An 8,979-nucleotide genomic window follows, 5' to 3' on the forward strand; every position below is an offset into this window, starting at 1 on the left:
ATCTTAAATGGCATGCAATAATATGAATTCATTGATTCAAAAGTGTTTTTTGATATATAAAATGTTAGATGAGTCTCACAAAATTATTTGAACAACATTGTTTGACTTACCTTTAAATAATGTTTTGGATGCAAGGTGAAATCTTTATTTCCAATTCTCAACTTCAAAATATCCTTCTTGTTTGGTGAAATTCTTGGCCTAGAGTTCCAAAAACATGCAATTTATTCCTTCACATTATTAGTTATCTTCTTATCAAACTGTGGAAGTATTTCACCATAAGCCCATGTATTAGTTTGAAGAGGATTATCAAGTATCTCTCTTCTTCAAAGTGCTCTACTCAAAGTTGTGTGACTTATGTTGAAGTAAACACAAGTTTCTCTAATAACTATAGCTTTTCTCAAATGATGACTTACCAAGGAGGTTGGAATAACCCTCTAAGTATCTATCGTGTCCTTTTTCTTACTATTTTTCTCAATGTTGTTCAGAGCACTAAAAATATTCTTCGCAATAATGAAATTTCTCTCCATTTTCTTGTTAACATGAATCTTCAATTTGGGTAGCATAGATCTTCACTTTTGCATTTTAACAATTGTACAAAAAATTGACATTGCTCCACCATTGTCTTATTGGTAAAAAATTCTTGATATAGTTTTGAAGCTCACACCCAAACCATTCTACCCATTATCTTCCCTTCCATGTGCTCAAAATGGTTTCATCTTTTTCAATTAACAATTTTGGTGTTCTACAAGGTATGTTATTGGAAATTTTTCCCTCTTCATTACAAGGGACCTCATTTTGATTATTATTAGGAGATGTGTAAGGTTCATTTGCACCATTATTGCTATCATTCTCAATTGCTACATTTTCATTTTCATCTTTGATGAATACATTTTCATTCACAATAATGACTAGAAATAATTGTTATAGGCTCAACTTTATTCACATTTAACATACCTTATCTCTATTTTTGGTGGTTTTCCCTATATTTTTTCCCATAAACTTCAATTTCTTCATTCATCACCCTCCTCTTCCATTAATATTTTTGCCTACTACCTCTCCCCATATCGTCACTTGATTTGATAACTTTTTGAAAGCATGGGCCCTAAATTTTGTATTTTATCTATCAAATGCTCAAAACCATGAAAATTTGCTTTAAAATTCACAAATCTTAGGTATGGGGGCTAATGATCAATTTGTATAAAATTTTACTTGCAAAATATTTGGTACCAGATATAATATTGGATACCTAATAATTTGCATCCAAATGAATTGTTTTCTTTGATACAACTAAATATAAGGTGTTAGTTTCATGAATATAGGGTGTTAATATATATTTAATATATATTATGTATAGGATATATATAGGATATATTATATAATATTATATATTATAGTACATATACATACATATTTAAATACACACACACACACACACACATATATGCATACATATATAGTTATTATATAGTATATATTATAATATACGTTAAATTATATAGTATATATTGTAGTAATAATATAGTCTAGATATTAGATTTGTTTGAAATATTTGAAAGGGGTTATATGGTATCCTATGACCCATTTCAACCCATTTGATGACAACATATGTCCCTAGGAGTGACATATCTCATTGTTTGAATGCGTCAAAAGGGGTCATAAAGTATTCTACGACCCCTTTTGTCTCTTTTTTGAGAACATATGTCCCGAACATATCACATTTGTTTGAATGGATCAAAAGAGATCACAGACCATCCTTTGACCCCTTTTGATCCATTCAATTATAAAATATGTCCCTAGCAGTCCTATTTTTTGAATAGGTCAAAAGGGGTCATAGGGTACTCTATGATCCCTTTTGACCCAATCAAACAAATGTGATATGTCCCTTGGGGGTGCTAAGACCCCTAAAGACATGTCACATTTGTTCAAGTGGGTCAAAAGGGGTCATATGATATCCTATGACCCCTCTCAGCCCATTCAATGATAACATATGTTGCTAGGGGTCCTAGAACCCCTAAGGACATATCTTATTTATTCAAATGGGTCGAAAGGGTTCATAGGGCATCTTATAACCCCTTTTGACCCATTTGATAATAATACATGTTTGTTAGAGTCTTATGACCCCTACAGACATATGACATTTATTTGAATTTGTTGAAAGGGGTACATATGTTGTCATCAAATGGGTTGAAATAGGTCATAGGACCCCTAGAGATAAATATTATCATTGAATGGGTTGAAATAGGTCATAGGATATCCTATGACCCCTTTCAACCCATTCAATGATAATATTTATCCCTAGGGGTCCTCAAACTCCTAGGGACATCTTATTTGTTCAAATGGGTTGGAAGGGGTCATATAGTATCTTATGACCCATTTCAATCTATTCAATGAAAACATAGGTCATTACAAGTCCTAGGACTCATAAGGACATATATGGGTATGTGCAGGATCATGGTGTGCCAAAAAGTGGCGATTTGAAAAATATGTAGTTTTGAAATGCCTTAAAGCATTTCAAAATCTATTTTGACTTTTGTCCCACCTATCTCAATACCAAATCAAAATATTAATACTTTTATAAGGCCTAGCATTGCTTTGGATACCAACTCTACATGGTCAACTTTTAAAATGTTTCAAAAATGTGGTTTTTGCCTATTCTTGTGTGCTTTTGACTTCAAACATGTATCTGATGACTTTATTTCACCCAAATTTGATGAAACAAAAAGGACATCTTAAAAAAATTCTTATCTTTCCATAAATGTAATGTCTATCAAATTAGGAGTTTTAGTAAGTAATTATTATTTATTTTCTAATGGAGTTACATATAAAGTGTTGATGGACACATTGATTAAAAAATAAATATAACTTTCAAATGGTATAACATTTTTTAAATCCAAAAGATGTGTCACATTCTATACTTATTCTACTTTAAGGGGGGGAAAGTTTATTTTGTAAAGTTTTAAATTAGTTAAGATGGTTAGACATAGGATTTTTTTATTCTGAAAATACTACAGTAAAAAATTCATAATATATTATTTATTTAAAATAAAAATACCCAAAAATTTGCATCACAACCAGGCATGAGTCTACTTCTTATATCTATAATATTCTTTAAAAAATAGTATAATTTGAGTTTGATTAAGGTGGTTAGACATATGCCTACTTTTTTTTTTATCAAATTTTTGTATTATTGCATTAAAATTCAAAATTTTGACCAATCAAATTTTTTTTTAGGAAAGGCCTAGTAGTTTAGAAACTAAATACAATTTCCTATAGATTCTTTTCTCACAACTTTTCAATAAAGAGATCATAAAAAATTCAAAATTTTACATCAAGTTGACATAACTCTAATTTGTTGATTTTTCATTGCCACTTAAGAGCATAGTTTGCATGACCATAATTATGCACATACCCATATCATTTTTTGAAAGTGTTGCAAGGTGTCATAGGGTCCTAGGACCCCTAAGGGCATATCTCATTTGTTCAAATAGGTTGAAAGGGGTCGAGCCATTTAAACAAATGAGATATTGCCTCCTATGACCCTTTTTGACCTAGTTGAACAAATGATATATGTCCTTAGGGGTCTTAGGACCCATATATTTACTTATGATGTCATTGAATGGGATGAAAGGGGTCAAAAGATACCTTATGTCTCCTTTCGACCCATGTCATCAAATGAAATGAAAGGGGTCATAGGGTCGATCCATGTGATCAAATAAATTGAAATGGGCCATAAAGTACCCTTTTGACCCATTCAATGACAACATATGTTCCTAAGACCCCCTAAGAACATATGTTATCATCTTCCCAAGCAAAAAACTTTTAAATATATAATAATTAAACACCAACTAAATAGTAACTATCAAATAATTACACATATAATAAATATATTTAAAATAATTAACATAAAATAACTTGATATAGTATATTAAATATATACTATATAATTCTTTTTTGTACTATATATATATATATAAAACACCTTATATTCTATTTTTTCTAAACACTAAAATTTTAGGCCTAGTAATCACCAAGCCTTGTTGGTCAACTTAGAAAATGTGATTTTGCCTCATTTACGTGATTTACATACATCAAGGAAGTATCTAACAACTTTTAATCTGACCAAAATTGTTGAAACAAAATAATTTTTTTTAAGACATTCTCTAGATATATAATTTTGTCAAAATATGAGTTTGATGAATAATTATTACTTATTTTTAAATAGAGGAACCTATAAAGTGTTATTGACATACTAATTGAAAAATAGTTATAACTTTCAAATCATAAAATATTTTTGAGATTCAAAAGATGTGTCCCATTCTATGCTTCACCAACACAATGTAAAAAAAAAAATGGTAATTTTTTGAATTAGTTAAGGTGATTAGACATGAGCATATTTTATCCTAAAAGTATTTTAGTGGATAATTCATGATTAATTATTCTCTTGAAATAAAAATATCAAAAAATATGAGTCACATATAGACATGAGTCTACTTATTATTACTATAGTTTTATAATAATAAAATATTGTTTGGTTTTGATTAAGGTGGCAAGACATACACCTACTTCATATTTTTGTCCAAAATCTAAAATTTGACCAATTAAATTAATCTTTTTAACAAATAAGACCTAGTAGTCTAAAACCATAGTAAAATCTAGAAACTACATTCAATTTCCTATATATTCTATTCTTACAACCTTTTAAAATAAACTATATAACTAGTTGATTTACTGAATTTACATAGTTTTCAATTAATTGAAAAAAAAAAATTGTATAATAAATCTCAATTAATTAATAAAAAATGTTCAAATGTACATATGACCTTCAAAATCAATTAATTTTAGACTTCTTTACTCTATGCTAAAAATATTAGCAATTCATCACCTTTCTAATCCCATTCTTAACTTTTTTCATGATCGTCTTCATTAACCAACTAAATTTAAATTTAGATTCTCTTTCAAATTTTACTAAATAACTTGTCTTTCTCGTTAATTAAATTCTTATGAAATATTTAAATTCTTATAGTCCATAGTCTATTTTATTCTACGTCCATAACAAATTCTTCATCACATTTTTTAATAATTAATGATTACTTAGTGAGAAATCTTCTTAAACACACCCTTGGGTTGCGCCGGCCTTTTATCCATATGCTTCCCAAAATTGGCATGGTTATCTTTTTACAACATGAAGAAAATGAGGTTCAAGAGGAGAATGCAGATGACTGGCAAATCATTATTTTTCAAATTTTTTTATTTTGACTTAAATGTAGTTTTATTTTAAAGAGTTCGACTTTTTCCATATAAAACAAAAAACTATTTGAACAATTTCTCAACACCAATACCCTCATTGACACTAATTTTGAATACTTTAAAATCTAATATAAAAATTTCTAATAATTTTTGAAGATGTTCTAATATTTTCCTGTCCCAAATCCTTGTTCTGTGGTCCGTTATTACACATCTCTACAGTGCAACTACATTGTCTCGGTTAAGAATTGTTCCATTTTCAACAATTTCTATAAACAATAACTATTCTATTACGTAATTTTGACTTGAATTTAAAATATAAGTCACTTCGTCACATGTACATATAAGTTGGCAATTCACTTGGTCAATATAATTTAAATGTTATTTACTGTCAATATAACTTCATTTATTTCAAAGATCTGCAACGGAGGGTAAAAATTATGTTGAAGTGTACGTGGAAATCGAAATAGAGACCAGTCGCTGTGAAAGCGCGTGGGAACACAATGAACACAATTTTCCTGAAAATGGCGTCTTGACGAGGCCCGGTTTTCCTGCAATTTATTTGACCCAATTCAATATTCAATCTCTGCGTAACTTCTCAGAGCAATCTCTGCGTGTGGGACACTTTCACAATTGTTTTCCTTTATAAACTCTCCTAAGATAACGCCCAATACAATCCCATGTTTCTTGATTTTCTTGTTCATAGAAGTGCAGCCAAAGAATTATATATATCTATTGTTGAGAATTGAAACCAAATAGATTTGTAAAGATGGAGGGCAGATTGCACGGAGAATTTGATCTTCCAGGGTTCAGATTTCATCCAACAGAAGAGGAGTTAGTGGGATTCTATCTCCGGAAGAAGGTTCAAGGCCAACCTTTCAGTTTTGATGTGATTGAAACCTTGGATTTGTATCGTTATGATCCATGGCAACTCCCAGGTAATCAATTTTTTTTTTATGAGAATGTAAATTTCGATGTTTCAAACTGAAAAGATGGGTGGTTAATATGATTTAGGTGTTTCAAAATGAAGATTTGGATGGTCTAAATCATTATTAATGTATTGTTTTTGCATTTCCTTAAGTAGTCAATAGATAAATCGGTTCTTTTTGTGCTTTTTATTTAGGATTGTGAATTAGTTGAGGTTTGTTTGCTATTACTGGGTCTATTTTTCTTTATTGCAAGTTCAAAAGGGTTTATCATGAATCGGTGAATTGTTGTTTCAAATTCAAAATTTGGATGGTTTAAATCATATAGTTTTAGATCTTCCAAATTGAAGTCACGAATGATTGAGATAATAAATAATGTATTGTTCTGAGTTGCCCTAATAAGTCAATGGAGGAATTCTTTTTTTACTATTTTATAAGATTGTTGAATCGTTTAGGATTCTTTACTATTAATGGGTATATTTTTTTCTTTGCAAATTCAAATGGGTTTATCATGAGCCTCATGTTGTTGTAGATCTTGCGTTTGTTGGAGAAGGAGAATGGTTCTTCTTTGTTCCAGTTGATAAAAAATGCGCTCAATCCAGAAGAAGTAGGCTTACAGCCTCTGGTTATTGGAAGGCTACTGGAACAGATAAAGCAGTTCGAGATCATAAGTTTGAATGTATTGGGCTTAAAAAGACATTGGTTTTCTACATAGGAAAAGCCCCAAATGGAGAGAAAACAGATTGGATCATGAATGAGTACAGAATGCCAGATTTTCGCTTTGCAAGAAAGGTGATGTTATCTTTTCTTATTTATAGGTTGCAATTTAATTTGTTAGCACATTCATATTATTATATTCTGATAGAATATTTTGTAACATCAATAATCCATATAGTAGTAAACAAGCATTTTATTTATTTATTGCAGAAGGATATAGTGTTGTGCCGCATACACAGAAAAGCCACATCTCAGAAAACATTGGATCAGAGAGCTATAGAAGGAGGACGAGTGGACTTCATGAATATTTCAACTGCTCCAAATTTTCAAAATGACTTTAACTTGATGAATCATGAATGCGTAGCCATGGATGCGGAATTACCTTATTCAAATGAAGAGGTAATGGAGTGCATGAGTCCATTAAAGGATTATAAGCTGAAGCCTCCTGAATTGCAGGTGCCTATGTTGTGTGTGGATAAGCTGTTTATCCCATGGATAGAAACATGGACACCATCTGTTCTGCTATGCACTCCCAAGGAAGAATGGAATAACATCTGAGATAATGCTGCCGTGCCCATTTCTCTCCATTTTCTGCTCTATGACACTTTGCCTTCAGATTTTCTGTTAGAGATACCAATGGTTAAGGAAGTGAGCTCTATAATTGAGCACATTATGTTAATAAATCTTCCAGGTTTGGATCAACCAAATAAAATTTGGATAGTAGGAATTATTTATCATGCTTATGTATATGTCAGAACCATTTGTCTTTCAAAATTATAAAAGTTCCTTAATTCTATTATAACAGAGTTTCTTTTTCTTTTTCTTTTTCTTTTTATGCTGTTGGATTCTATCATAACGGAGTTTCTTTTGTTTTTATGCTCTTGGATATTATGAACTGGTTATCCTATGGAATTTTACATTATATGCTTATGTTGATATGTAGGACTGATAGCAGTGATTTGTTGAAGTGTTGCTGTTTTGTTTTTTCAGTTTTTCCTTTTTGCTAATTTCAGGACTGATGGTACTGTTAATTCGACTAGGTCCTTTTATATTTGGGGTTAGCCCTCTGTATTTTTGACTGCTAGAAAATATATTAGTTAAATAGATTGAATTTCTAAAACTAAAAATATTTTTAAGTTATTTTTTATTATTTTTTAAATTAGAATTAGAATTATTCTAAGCTATCAGATTTCCACAATCCATATATAATGTTATATTTGATTTCTGGGCATGATTGTCTGAGTCTTTTTTATGACAAAAAAAAAAATAAAGACTCACACAATCATACCCAGAAATCAAATATAACATTAGAATTATTCTATTTATTAAATATTTTTCTATTATAATTTTTGACAATGAGGATTTGAAATTGAAAGTTCTTGAAATGAAGTATTACTAGTTTGGAACGACTCTTTTTGGTATTCATGTGTTGAAACCTTTTATTTATATTTCCTCTAATGTTGTTAATGGCATTCCTATCTGGTTTACGTTACTAAAATTACTTATCGAATTCTGTGATTCACGGATCTTACACAGTATTGGAAATTCCTTTGTCAAATTTTTATTTTCCCATTCGCTGTTTGAAGATTCTTTTTACTGCTAAGATTTGTGTTTATTTAGCCAATTTGTAATTTGAAATCTAATCTATCGATGGGATATGCAGACATGATGTACTTACTTGCAAATGAGAGATACTAGCTCATCTATTGAAACATTAAATGTCCCTCTTGAACACATTAAATCTACAATAGAAAGCCATATTTTTAAACTAAACATAACATCCCCTACTGGCTCAAAAAAAAGGACAAATATAATACTGGCTCAAGAAAAATTATACGAACTTTCATAATCCGACCAATATAGGGATAAACCTTGTGACTACTGATGCTCCAGTTTTATCCCCTAAGGACCTGGATAAAGAGATAAAACAAGATGCTTCTCATGGAAAAATAATGTGATATGGGTATGTCCTTGGTACTCACTCCTCTTTCACTTGTATCCCACATTAAGACCGAAACAGATGAAATCAAATACTTAAAAGAACTTAACAGTAAATTGATGATGATATGCAAGCTAATTTTAGTATTATGAC

At 30.2% G+C, this 8,979-nt stretch overlaps 1 pseudogene across 1 annotated transcript; it reads left to right on the forward strand.

The window, feature by feature from the left end:
• The first annotated feature begins 5,905 nt into the window (after nt 1-5,905).
• On the forward strand, nt 5,906-7,689 carry LOC149555523 (NAC domain-containing protein 22-like; annotated as a pseudogene). Its single transcript, XR_016365324.1, has 3 exons — nt 5,906-6,182; nt 6,703-6,962; nt 7,098-7,689. The product of XR_016365324.1 is annotated as an NAC domain-containing protein 22-like (transcript).
• The last annotated feature ends 1,290 nt before the right edge of the window (nt 7,690-8,979 follow it).

This window comes from Cupressus sempervirens, chromosome 5, assembly GCF_028749045.1.
Source record: "Cupressus sempervirens isolate cs-2001-9-10 chromosome 5, ASM2874904v1, whole genome shotgun sequence".
NCBI classification, from domain to species: Eukaryota; Viridiplantae; Streptophyta; class Pinopsida; order Cupressales; family Cupressaceae; genus Cupressus; species Cupressus sempervirens.